At 31.3% G+C, this 14,036-nt stretch overlaps 1 long non-coding RNA gene across 1 annotated transcript; it reads right to left on the bottom strand.

Annotated features, from left to right (window-relative positions):
- Positions 1–900: 900 nt before the first annotated feature.
- On the bottom strand, positions 901–10,733 carry LOC139514323 (uncharacterized). The gene is made up of 4 exons (XR_011662595.1): positions 10,626–10,733; positions 9,771–9,805; positions 4,666–4,761; positions 901–3,835 (listed from the first exon to the last, which is right to left on the bottom strand). It is a non-coding gene; the product is annotated as an uncharacterized lncRNA (long non-coding RNA).
- Positions 10,734–14,036: the final 3,303 nt, after the last annotated feature.

The raw sequence follows: 14,036 nt of genomic DNA, 5'->3' as shown, positions 1-14,036 counted from the left end.
CTAATTTCAAAATTGTACACAAGAAACTAAAATTAAAAAAATACAAGACTAATAAAGGCCAGAGGCTCCTGACTTGGGACAGGCGCAAAAATGCGGCGGGGTTAAACATGTTTTTCTAAGCTTCATATTTGTTTTCTGTTTGTGAATTATATTCGAATGATGTCTCTTTGATATACTCCACATTTCCGTTCTCAATTTTATTGGTACATTGGTAATAAGGTGGGAGAATTTGATAATTTCCAAATTGAAATGGATTCGTTTGTCATGATTTCTGGTAGTGAGATGACCTCTCGATGTATAAGTATAAACGATGATGCTGAAGAAGCCGGTGTTTCGTAAATCTTTCGTTCTGGAGGATATATTAATAAGAAATGTTTTGGTTGTAAATGGAAAAAACATCATTAATATACCTGCATGTGAAATAAATGAAATTTGAACAGGTTTGTTCGAGTCTGATTTATTTTCAACTATTATTTTCAATCCCTTTACATTTCGATATTTTACCATAACATTAATATCTTAAGTTTTTCAATTGCCTATCAGAATCCCTCTTTCTTGGAATTTGTCCATGGTGCATTTATTCAACTTACGGATTTTCCGTCTTGGACTTTTGAGAGACTGGTATTTTTGTTATTTAACTTTTTACCGAATTATATATATTAACGGGTTTGTACTTACACGAGCAAAATGTCGGTTTGCATATATAATTCAGAATATGTCTACCGTCCATGAGCACCAGATATCTCCCACATAATGTTCCTGTTGTTCACTTGGTCTGTCTTTTTTCTATTTGGTGTTTTCTTTTCTGTATTTTGTATTTTGATGTTTGTTTTACATAACTGCAAAGACAATGCCAGTTTGTTTTTGACTTGTGAATTTGAATACCCGTAGCTTACAGTATTTTTTTTTTATAATGAACTTTCTTTATTGTAACAAATACACTAGCACAACATGTATGAAAAAAGGTATACAGAATGGCATTTTCACACAAAAGAAGTATTAAATAATAAAACAACAATTTGGTGCAATAATAGGTTGAAAATAAATAAATATCTTATAACATTGAAATCGTATGTGTTCTTGCAATATACATAAGTGGTGTTTCAATCAAATCAAATTTTAACATTTACTATTTATTCTATGATAGGGGCCCAGGGTCTCCAGTATTTGTTATATTCCTCTACAGAGAGGTGTTTAAGTGAAATGTATTTTTCTAAGTTCAAGTGTTCCTTTAAATAGTTTTTAAAGCATTTAAATTTGGCAAAACTTCTTGTAGTTTTGTTCGGTAAATGTAGTATTTTGAAAGTAGAATAATCTTATTTTTAACAAAATTCAATTTAACATTTTCGTAGATACCAAATAAAATAATCATAATATTCAAAGGCAGTTTAATATTTGTCATTTCAAAAATCCAGATGTTTAGTGCATACCAGAGACTGACGATCATCGGACAGCTCCAAAATAAATGTTCTATGTCTCTGGTCCTTCTTTACAAAATGTACATATGTTGTTACTATTTATTTTCATCTTGTAAAGTAGTGAATTAGTTCCCAAAATTCTATGGATAATTCTATATTGGAACCAGCAAAGCTTAGTGCTTTTACTCTATTTTGTACACGAAGTGTGTATTTTTTTCCAGTTAATAACAGTCATATAAAGATGGTTCTCCCATTTTTCCTTTGCAGCAAATGTAACATATTTTTCATTCAATATTTTGTACATTTCCTTTGAACCTTTTTTTGATTTAAAAAAGATTCTTATGTTAAAAGGTAGTATTGCATGATTTTTTTTCTCCTTTACTTCAATATTGATCGTTTTTAACCACTCATTAAGCGACTGTGCTATTCCATAATAATATAAAATTATTGTCTATACATTTTAAGTTCTGTTTTTTTCTGATCAATCTCTTCCAGATTTTCTTCTGTTAGAGCATTTTCTTCTAATTGTTTTAATTTTGAAATAATTTCATTTTCAATTTTTATACACGCCTTTTTTTTATAAGAGGCATATGAAATAGTTTTACCGTGTATTTCTGTGAATAGAGTTTCGAAAACTAACTGGTCATCAACAGTAAATTCAATTTCAGAGTTGTCAATTATTTGTAAATTTTCATCTGTATATATCTTGACGGCATTTTGTTCTTTTACTCTACTTATGAGGTTATTTTTTTTTTTATCTTTTTAACATAGTCAGTATTATGAAGAATGGAATTATTAAACTTCCTAAGGCCTCTGCCTTTTATAAATTCATTAATCTTGAAAGAAAAGACCACAGGTGAATGATCAGACCTGTAACTATTATCAATTTTAACATCACTAACAAAGTGAAAAATATTATCAGAAATCAGAAAAAAATCTATATAAACGAGATTGTTTAAAGGTTTTTTTTCCCTCCAAGTAAATCTTTTCAGATTGGGGTATAATTCTCTGAATGGATCAACTAGATCAAAGTCTTCCATTAGCTGTAATACTTTTTCTCTAGACTTTGGGTTGTTGGTATTAACATAATTATGGGTGTCAAGATTAAAACTTTGAATGAGGTTAAAATCACCACAAAGAATACAAGATTGGTTATCAAATTCCTCAATAATTTCTACCACCTTTTGATAAAAGCAAGGAGTGTCTACATTTGGCCAATACATATTTACTAATGTAATTCTTTGTTCTTCAATTGTAATGTCCAATCCAAGAAGATTTCCACCCTCATCTTTTTTAACTTTGTGAATTTGAAGATCAAAGTTTTCATTTAAAAAGATGGCTACACCTCTCTGATTGGATGTAAATGAATTGAAAAGGCATTCTCCCTTCCACTGATTTTTAATGTTTAATTCATCTTGTTCTGTAAAATGTGTGTCCTGAAGACAGTATATATTAAAATTCTTTGACTTTAAATAGTTCAAATCAATTCTCCGTTTCTCTTTTGTATACAGACCTTGACAATTATAAGAAATTATTTTAAGAATATCACCCTTCATGCATGCGTTTAGCTTTATCAATATCTATGATGAGCGAATAAACATGAATATACCATGAAATTTGTGAAATCAAGGGACTTTTAGAATTCTTTTCCTTTAAAACTGTATAGTTTTTCCAGATCTGTGAAACCTTAAGACATATTTGTAAGTTACAATAAATACATATATAAGAAAACATAAAATACAATAGTAAGACAGAGTCCAACATTAAAATCAAATACTAAATTTGCACTCTGAGACATTCACTGTTGTTGTATAGGATATTCACTCTAAATGGTCTAAGGGAGATAACTCAGAAGAAATTTCAATAAATACATTGGATTCAGATGGAAATTTAATTTGAGCAAACCCAACAGTGAATATCTGTATAGTTCATGTTATGTACATATTTTGAAAGATTATTTCATTCCTATAATTTCATATTACATTTAATTTCCTTACTGTTATTCTTTCCAACACACAAAGAAACTTTTCCATTATATGTGGTTATGGCAAAAGAGAAAAGATCACACAAGAAGCACAAGTATACAAATGTCCATTGTACAGTATTTTTAAGTAGACCTTCATGGACGAATGAATCATATAATTCATCTCACGTGATATATTGGTTAACACCTCCTTATATTGATTTGATGATATAACTCCAAAGCAGCCTGGTAGTACGAATTAACTTTAATTTAGACTTTCTTTTAAAAACAATTTATCAGACATTCGCAAAGTAGTTCAAAGCGTGGAAAAACAAGTGAAAATCCTGGAACGTTACTACATCCAATTTGGGGGTCTCAGTGGATGATTATACATCCAGATTCTCCCATTTGCAATTTCCATTATTCGTTCCTGAGGAGGCGGATACCTAAATTCCTAAAAAAAATAAACAAAAGTAGTTTCTTTAATGTAAACAAAAAATCAGAACTAAACTATACTTCGCAGTCAGATTTTGCTTTGACGAAACGCCATTGACAAGGTCTTAACAACATCTTTAGTTGTCAGATGAGAGAATTAAACTAATTTATTTCGCATGTGAAATTGTCGGATTTTATTTCACTGGAAATTAACGTTAAAAATGTGTGACAAATGTAATAATACATTTTTATCATTTAACCATGATCATGATTATGACTGCGCGCATCCAATGTCATATGGTCCATTTCAGACAAACGTATGCACCTTAACCCTCTTGCTGCCAAAGGGACATCTATGGCTTCTACACAAAAATCTTATTGATTCAAAGGTCTATGGTAACGTCACAATACTCAAGGGCACTGAAAACGTCAAAAGATGATATCGAAAGGACGATTTTGGCTGGAATTAAGCGAACTGAACAAAATACATGTTTTTTTATACTACAAATGTAAGTAAACAAATGAAAAAAGATCTTATGCTTAATATAATTTAAACTTATTTTACGTGTTTACTAATTATTTAGTGCGTCTTATTCATGTAAAATGTTGCAAAGTTTCGAGAAATTTTAAACAAAATAAACATATCCCGTTCGTGGCGGGATACTTATACTTCCTAACAAAAATAAAGACGTCAAGTAATGATATGAGAATACTAGTAGTTACTAACAGTTCATTACAGGAAACGAATAGTTTTATTGATGATTTGTATATTGATTTCTATTTTTTATTCATTTTTTTCTGCTTTCAGGAGTACTTCATTTATTATAACCAACTTAAAATGCAACTCACCGGCCTTGCAACATTTTCCCTCAAGACATAAGGGATGTCCATTGGTGGCTGGTATCCAAAACGCCTTATTCTTCTTCCAGGTACCACTGCTGGAACCTGAAATAAAACTTGTTAATATGAAGTATGTTCTACCTGTTGAGCTTTCCAAGGTTATTGATGTGCATTCATTTAACGTTTAATCATAATTATCGGTAATCCGATAAATTTTATGGCAAATTACAATGCTTTTCAGATACAAAGGAGTAGATCCGGTAAGGGCCGATTTTGGCCTCAAATTTCAGGTTCATCTAACTAAAGATTTGGGACACTTTTTAAACACTTAAGTGTCTGTTTTAGTTGATTCAGTTAGTTATTATGTGGAAGATTTTAACTGATTTAGTCATTAAAATCGCTCCGATTCAAGCTGAAATATGAAAAATCTATCAAAAATGACAAAAATGTCACTTTTCCGATGGTTTTTGTCAAATATGTGGCCTCATCCGTGTTCATTCTCAACCTTTATATATGGTATGTATTATCATCAAATACAACTTACATTTCAATATTAAGAATGAACACGAATGTGGCCAGTTTCATTTAAGACGGAAACCGTTTAAAATTTAAGTAAAATGCTAAAATTGTGAAGATTTCAGTATTTAGCATGACTTACTGTTGCTAGTATCCGATAAAAGTGCAGTGTATTGTAAATAATCAGCCCATATTTATGTAGCAGAAGCATTCTACTTTCTAATAAATAATTAAAAGTTTACATTTTTAAAATTTTGTAAAACTGCTATATTTTGGGGCCAAAAGGGGTCTTACTGGACCTACTCCTTTGATGGATTCATATGCCTTTATAATGTTTTATATAAAACCCACAATAAAAGACTTTAAAAAATTTAAAACATGAAAAATTAAATATTCCGAGTAACAATTGTTTTTTATATTAAAAAAATGTTTTGTTATCATTTGACTTCTAAACTTCCTTAACAAAATAAAAATCTTATCATCCTAAAACTTCTAATACTTTATTAGTCTGGACATAGCTGCCATCGTGTTCTGATGTCATTACATCAAGTGACGACATGCATAGGTCATCTTTCAAGAAAACATAGATCAGATATGTGCATGCGTAACATTGTTTCACATTTTCGAATTTGCTTACTTTTCCGGAGCACCCGAATCAACTCCTGATTTTCGTTTCAGCTGTTTTAGTTGCTTATTACAGTCATCGCATTTCTGTTTTCTACTCCAACTTGTGTTTGAGGAGGGAATGGTGGTACGGGAAGGTAATATTGCTTCTACTTTAAGATTGGTTATTGAAGCTGCTGCTGTTTTTGAAGGACAGGTAAATAAACTCATCATAGAAACCAGGATTGCAATTTTGTATTTGCTCTTTATCTTCTGGCCTTCTTAAACGTCTTGTTTGTTACGTTGAACATGTAGTAAAATCATGTTTTGATATATCTGTTTCCAAACATTGGCTTATAACTTGTTTCAATAACAGGAAGAGCGTGTGCTGTCATTACCATATGAAACGAGGTTTGACATGTTTGTTGTTGTTCCAAACTACTAGCGTTATTTGTCGAGATGGACCAACCTTCTCCTAATACTTTAAGTAACTCAAGGCTAATCCAGATAATTTTTCGAGATGCCCCAAGTTGCACCTCATATATATATATATATTAATATCTATAATACTAAAATAACGAGGTTCAATTTGTCAGCCGTCATCGGGTAAAAACGACAATTCAAAGAATTCAATTTTATATATAGCCAATATAGGATAATGATGTTGATTAATAATTACACCACTCCAGACCCTTTAGTTTTCCACATAATTAATAGTGGCAATAATTAGCGAGTTCCGAGTCGAATCCGATACCGATACCAATAGTATATTCACCTGTTACCTATTACATTATCTGTACGTTCCGCATCTGACAGGCGCACCACCAAACAGTGTATTTCGTATTTTGTATATACACGGGTCATAATTACAGGGTTGCAGTACTAATTCAATCATTTCCAAATTGTTCCCTATTGTAGTATTTAATCAGTAAGACTTTCTAAGATGACAATACGAATACTAATATTCTGGACTTAAAATAAGGCGTATAAGCAGTTTTCAATTTGTTAGCGGGCATGACGTAAAACAGCTAATCAAAGGATTCAACTTTATCTATAACTAATATAGGGCAATGCTGTTGATAAACAAATACTCTCTTTCAGGACCTTTTGTTTTCCAAATAATTAATATTACCAATAATTGAAAAGTTCCAGGTCGACGGGTTCAACTCATAGTTATATACTTTATTAATTCAATCACGGACCCGCGATATCACGGGTGTGTTCTACTTCTAGTATATATATATAAAATGACTGGATTCATCTATTTTCGTGGGTACCAAAGTTCGTGGTTTGAGTAGAATTTACATATTCGTGGATATTTAATTTCGTGGTTTTGGCAAGGTCTGTATACATTCCTTCAGAAAATTGGCAATTCGTTGAATATTTAAATTCGTGGTTCCCCTGTACCTATGAAATCCACTAAAACTGGTATCCAACGAATATTATTGAATCCACAGTATTCAAACTGAGACGCTATCAAAATCTTGAAATTTATACAATTTAAGAGAACATCACAGACGCTGGTACAATTTTAAAAGTTCCAAAACACGGCGCAATGACTACAAAATTATGCCAAAATAAAAAGAGTTATTTGCGATGTGAACTGACTCAACTCCAAACTTCCAAAGGTGGTGGCAGTTGATATGTGACAACTACTGCATGGATAGCAGTCCTTAAATAAAAAACCCAAAAATACCTTTACTGATCCAAGTTTGTATAATATTTCATATTTAACAACGGTATGGCAATTGCAACAGAAACTACATATTTAAGCCTCCCAAACGAATAGCAGTTTAATAATGTGGCAAAATAAAGTTAAACTTTATTTATTAAGGTAAAATAATTGAATGTGGCTACGTACTTATACACCCGTCCCAAATGGATGGAAACCTGTAATTTAAACTGGTATGATTTTTAAAATTTAAACTGTAAATCCAGTGCGGAAGCCGGAGTTACTGGAAACAAGTGATTGTAGGTAAACAATTTTTGAAAAAAAAGTGATGACAGGAAAATAAAATAAAATAAAGCTTTGGTGAGAAAGGTACTGATGTTTATCTGTAGGTTTACAGTAGAGGTCTGTTGATATGACACCGTCCTTTATAGATGTAGTGGTGTCTAAGAAAGACATTTTAGAGTCGGAAATTTCATAAGTAAATTTAATTGACTGATGGGCGTTGTTTGCATGTCTGATAAAATCATCCAGTTTATGTTGGGATTCAGTCCATTTCATGTCAACATCATCAACGAAAGACAGAGGTTTGGATAAAGATGTTGAAATAATTTGTTTTTCTGATTTGCCAATGCAAATATTGGCGTAAGACGGTGCCATTTTCGTCCCCATCGCTGTCCCATTTATTTGGAGGTAATGATCACCATTAAAGGTGAAATTGTTGCATTTAAGGACCAGAGGTGGAAAAAAAATGCGTTACTATAGTATGTCTTTCTTCTGTTCGTATTATTTGTCATCACGTATGAATAGAACACTTGTTCTTTGATTGATGACGTCAAATATCACGTCATTTCCGGTTTGATGACATCAAAGCCTATACCAGTTAAGTGAAGATTTGTCATCTTTGACGCGTAACGGTTAATAAAACGCACTTTATTAAACTCATATGAAACGAGTTTCTTGAGTTTTTAATATTATCAAAATTAGTGAACCAATGTATGCTTACATACTGCACAAAGTTTTGCATGCACGTTTTTGTCTAATGTATTGTACATCTATAACGTATAATTGACAGTATTATTGATCATTCAGTGGTTGTGAATTGCAACTTTTACTTGACTTTTACAAACAATAGAAAACAGAGTGCGTGGAAAGTGTGACAGATAAGAGAATTGAAAGAGCCATGCCATTTGTTTTTTTCTTCATATTTTCAATGTGTTCTCATTTGTTAATCAAACTATTCCCTAGTAGTTTCAAAACATTTGTATTGATTTCAAGAATCTGTTATTTCAATTGCCTTCAAGAGCATGTATAGAATGTGTACGCTTCTCAAGTCAGGAATAGGACAGTTTTTATCCGTTCGATTAACGTGTTTTCCCTTCAAGCGTACACAGTCTGGGTAGGTGCCGAAATTATAACGTGAGGTCTTGTAGTTAAGGTCATTGCATTCGGGAAAAAATATCTGCGAATTTGTGTCTGGGAAGTTAATAATTATATATCGATACATTAAGAAGATTTTTAAAATATAAAGGGTTTTCTTTTTTCAAAAAATTCACGGTCACTTCTTTTAAAGTAAAACATTCAAGTATATAAAAAGTGTAACCTTACTTTTTTATTTCAAATAATCACGCTAATATCATTATACTTGGGATTGGCCTTTCGCTGATTAAATTGGGGAATCAAAGTCCAATTATATGGACAAACCGAACTTTTTGTCTTCTGATTTATATATATGAAATTCAAAACGGAAAGTTCTTAATCATACAGCAAAATCAAAAGCTGAAACACATCAAACGAATGGATAACAACTGCCATATTTCTGACTTGATACAGACATTTTCTTATTTAGAAAATGGTGGATTGAACCTAAATATTGTAGTTAGCTATTATCACTTGTATGAATTCAAACTGGAACTGGAAAGATAAGTGTCCCTTCGACTGTAAATATTACCCTCCGATTCGGGTCGGGAGATATTTGTGCCTCGGGGACAACACAATTGTTAGTGTCGTTATCGCCAGTGTATACTATAGTAAAATATCCGAAAATCAAACGTAATCGTGAAAACTTAATCATGAAATGAAGGCAACTGCACGCGATTATTGTGTGACTTTTTTTTTTTGCAATGAATAAGTTTACATACCAATAAATCTGTCATGCTATTCGTAATAGCTTAAAAAGTCGTTTAAAACATTAATATATAATAGTTTAATTATCAAGGTAACTTATTTTCGTTATATATAGCTTTATACGAATAGTTTATGCTGTTATGCCATACATAGCTCTTTGTCTAGAATTTAGCAGAAGAGAAAGCAAAAAAACACTTACACGGTAACCATTGTTCATGCTTGATGTGAAAAGTTCTGAAAAAAAATTACATTTATTTATTAAATATCTATTTTCTTGTGAACGTCATCATACATTGTCATTTGGTTTATTAGAATACAAATATATCATCTCAGACATAACTCGCGCTTGTAAAACATATCAACCGTTAAAAGAAACTTTTTTTTTTTTTTTTTATGTAAGTCTGATTTCAATTTGCCTATAACCTGTTTATACTAATACAGATACATTAATGCCCGATTGATATATAGTAAGGTCAATAGAGGTCCTTTGAAAAGCTATGAGTTAAGCAATAATGAGTAATTAAATTGAGAATAGAAATGGGGATTATGTCTATGAGACAACAACTCGACCGAAGGCAGCAATAAGAAAGAAAATTGATAAAACGAAAAATAGAAAAATGCAACATTAATATTGTCGACTTACCTGTTATTACTTCTGAACTGAGACATTTAGACGTTTCGTGTACGTTCGCTATATATTACAGAAAAATGACACGTGAGCTATATTTGCTTTAGCGATTTTCCATGAAAGCGAGGAGGGTAAAATAGACGATTTATTGTTGATAGATATTTAAAGTAATACAATTGTATAATGAGCTGTAAATAAAATCAATACCTCAATGAAATTTTCCTTCCAAATGAAGCGAATGCATTAATTTTATCAAATTAAAATAGTGTTTTGAAAACTGTTTTCTTTTTGTAGTTTTAATTCACAATCCGTCCCTCTGGTATCTTTCGTACCTCTCTTACATAACATTTGTTGGCATACAGCTTAGCAACCCGACGTCTTTTCAATTTAAAAAAAAACAAAACAATGTTAAGGTTTCAGTCTTACCTGCTACTTCTGGTTTCAATTGAAGAGTGTAACGCTGACTGCCAAATATCAAGTCTTTTTATCTCTAACTAACTGTTAACTGAAAAAAAGTTCAAATTATCAGTCAAATGCACACAGAAAAATAAAGCAAACAAAACATTTTTTTCCATATGGCGTCTTGCGATCATGTAAATGATTCGGTCAAAGTTTGATAATATCATATAAAGATTTACCAAATATACTGACGTTCAAAAATATGTACTATATAATTTAACTGCATAACTGTACACCTGATATTCGATAACTTAAAATAATACGATAAATATAGACAATGTAAATAGTATGCTAAGGTCAATTATCGGCCTATTTTCATTTTTATCTTTTTTTTACAAAATCTCAAATTAGTTTTAAAGAACAAATCCGCTCACTATGAAGGCAGAACATAACTTATATAAGTTTGAAAGATTACTTGAACTGCTAATTACAGAGTGTTTTACATTTGAATCGCATAAACAGATATTAGTTGCTAAATTTATTTTATTCATGTGACTGTATTTTCTTAAAATGCAAAAAAAAAAAAAAAAAATGAAATTTTTAGCACTTTCGTAAAATTATAATCATGCATGTATTTATATTCAACTTCAAGTTATAATTCCTGACACATGATGCATCGAATAAACCCTACAATCTACAACAAAAGCAATTAAACTGAACGCATTATGTCTATTGAATGGGATGATCAGGCTAATTTAGGATATTAATGTATATTTAATGATAGTAACAAAGGAATGGTTAAGCAACCAATTAGAATACACAAATAAAACTCAACTTAAAAGAGGTGTCATATGCTTTAGATTACCTCGTCCAATATTTTCTTTCAATGATTGTGTCTGTCTATTTGCTGTTGTACTTTCAATGTGGTACATGCAGAAAAATAGTATTATTAGCAACAAATTGTTGATATGATATAGATATGCGAATCCATCTAGGATATGCCTACTGACAGATGTAACGTTCTGTCACACGTTATCAGTTTATGTTGTGATTTTTAGAATATTGCCTGTAGAGTTGTTCGTAGATCTAACACTCATCACCACTAGCAGCCGGTTTAATATTGAAAATCGAATTATGAATAATGAACTTGTCAATAACTTCACGTACATCATGCAGATTGGGTATATTCAAGGATTTTCTTTCATTTCTTCAGCTCTCCTAATTATACCTTCCTTAGTTACGAGATACAATGTACTTCAAATTGAACACAAAAGTTGAATAAGTTTTATATCCTTGATTGGCTATGTTTTACGGTAAAGCTAGCGCACATAAACTTTCTTTTAAAAGTAAATATTTGCTTTGATTAAAACCAGATGCTCCGCAGGGCACAGCTTTATACGACCGCAGATGTTGAAACCTGAACAATTGGGGCAAGTATGGAAACAACATTCAAGCTGGATTCAGCTCTAAATTTGGATTGTGATTAAATAGTTGACACAGCATAGGTTTCTGACACAGAATGAATGTGGTCTAATGAACTTAAATTTTTTTTTTGCCTTTGGGCAATTCACTATTCTGTTGAATATTAATCCTCTCAAAAAATGTTTGAAGAATTTTTTTTTCACATCCCCCTTTTCCTTATTCCAAAACTGATCTCAATTCAAATTTTTAATGGAGTTTGAAACAATAACTACTCATTTAAATACATCATAAAATATTAAAATGTAAAATAAAGTGCTTGTTATCACTGAATGGTAAAGATTGTTTTAATTTATCAGTTGGTAGTTAAAGTGAATATACATCGTATATTGTATAAAACAATGATTTAAGTTGATTCAACTACTATTCTGGACAAAGAAAGATAACTCCAATTGAAAATTTCTTGCTATTGCACAATATTGTGCATTTAGATATTTCTTGCTAATGCACAATACTGTTGCTATTGAAAATATTTGCTATTGCACAATACTGTGCAATTGAAGATTTTTTGCTATTGCGCAATACTGTGCAATTGAAAATTTCTTGCTATTGCACAAAACTGTGCAATTGAAGATTTCTTGCTGTTGCTGAAAACTGTGCAATTGAAAATTTCATGCTATAGCATAATACTTAATATAAAAATTTTGGATCCTGATTTGAACCAACTTGAAAACTGGGCCCATAATCAAAGATCTAAGTACATGTTTAGATTCAGCATATCAAAAAAGCCCAAGAATTCAATTTTTGTTAAAATCAAACTAAGTTTAATTTTGGACCCTTTGGACCTTAATGTAGACCAATTTGAAAACGGGACCAAAAATTAAGAATCTACCTACACAGTTAGATTTGGCATATCAAAGAACCCCAATTATTCAATTTTTGATGAAATCAAACAAAGTTCAATTTTGGACCCTATGGGCCCCTTATTCCTAAACTGTTGGGACCAAAATTCCCAAAATCAAACCCAAACTTCCTTTTATGGTCATAAACCTTGTATTTAAATTTCATAGATTTCTATTTACTTAAACTAAAGTTATGGTGCGAAAACAAAGAATAATGCTTATTTGGGCCCCTTTTTGGCCCCTAATTCCTAAACTGTTGGGACCTCAACTCCCAAAATCAATCCCAACCTTTTTTTTGTGGTCATAAACCTTGTGTCAAAATTTCACAGATTTCTATTTACTTATAGAGAACAATAATGAGGGTCTCATAGGGTATGACGATAACGCTTTTGTAGCGGAGCAACAGGCGCATCTTTTGCGCAAGGTTTCTAGTGGTGCTATGTTAAAAAAATCAGAAAGAAGGGGCGAAAATTGAAACAAAAAAGAAACTGTAGGGGGTTGGCTTATTCTATGGCTTCTAGAAAAAAAATTATGAGGAGTGTCATGGGGTATTACTATAAAGGTCGAAATCTAGATCTGGTGTACAAAAAAAATATTGACACCTTATGTTTGTGGCATAACATCTCGGCCACAAGTTTATTGTTTTCTGTTTAGTATTAAATTTATATTAAGATCCTTTTTGTTACATCTCTTGATCAATTTTATTTGGCAATCGCCAATGGCACCGGCAGGGATAAAGAACATCAGTTGTTCAACCTGTTAGTCAAATGTGTTTTGTTTAAATATACTCACTTTTTTGGTCTTTTGGAAAATGTTGTTTATGCTGTATTTAGACCCTTGTACAACGAAATTTGTTTTACATGCACACTTTTAAAAATTGCGGTTTTTATCCAACGCAATCATAGGTTTGAACGTAGTTTTCAATTTAGACTTGTTTATATATATAGATTGCCTAACAATGTAATTTTAACACACTATTTAGTATGTAAATATATGAATGTTTAAAATATTTACAAAATAATGAAAATAAACGCAATATTTCCGTAGACCAACTAGCTTTATCAAGCGTGCATCTATCCAGGTGAAATCGGATGTAGATGATAAGAAACTTTTGCAC

The sequence above is a fragment of the Mytilus edulis genome, chromosome 3, assembly GCF_963676685.1.
Source record: "Mytilus edulis chromosome 3, xbMytEdul2.2, whole genome shotgun sequence".
Lineage (NCBI taxonomy): Eukaryota > Metazoa > Mollusca > Bivalvia > Mytilida > Mytilidae > Mytilus > Mytilus edulis.
The sequence above is the reverse complement of the archived record's forward strand: the minus strand, read 5'-3'. Positions and strand labels throughout refer to the sequence as shown.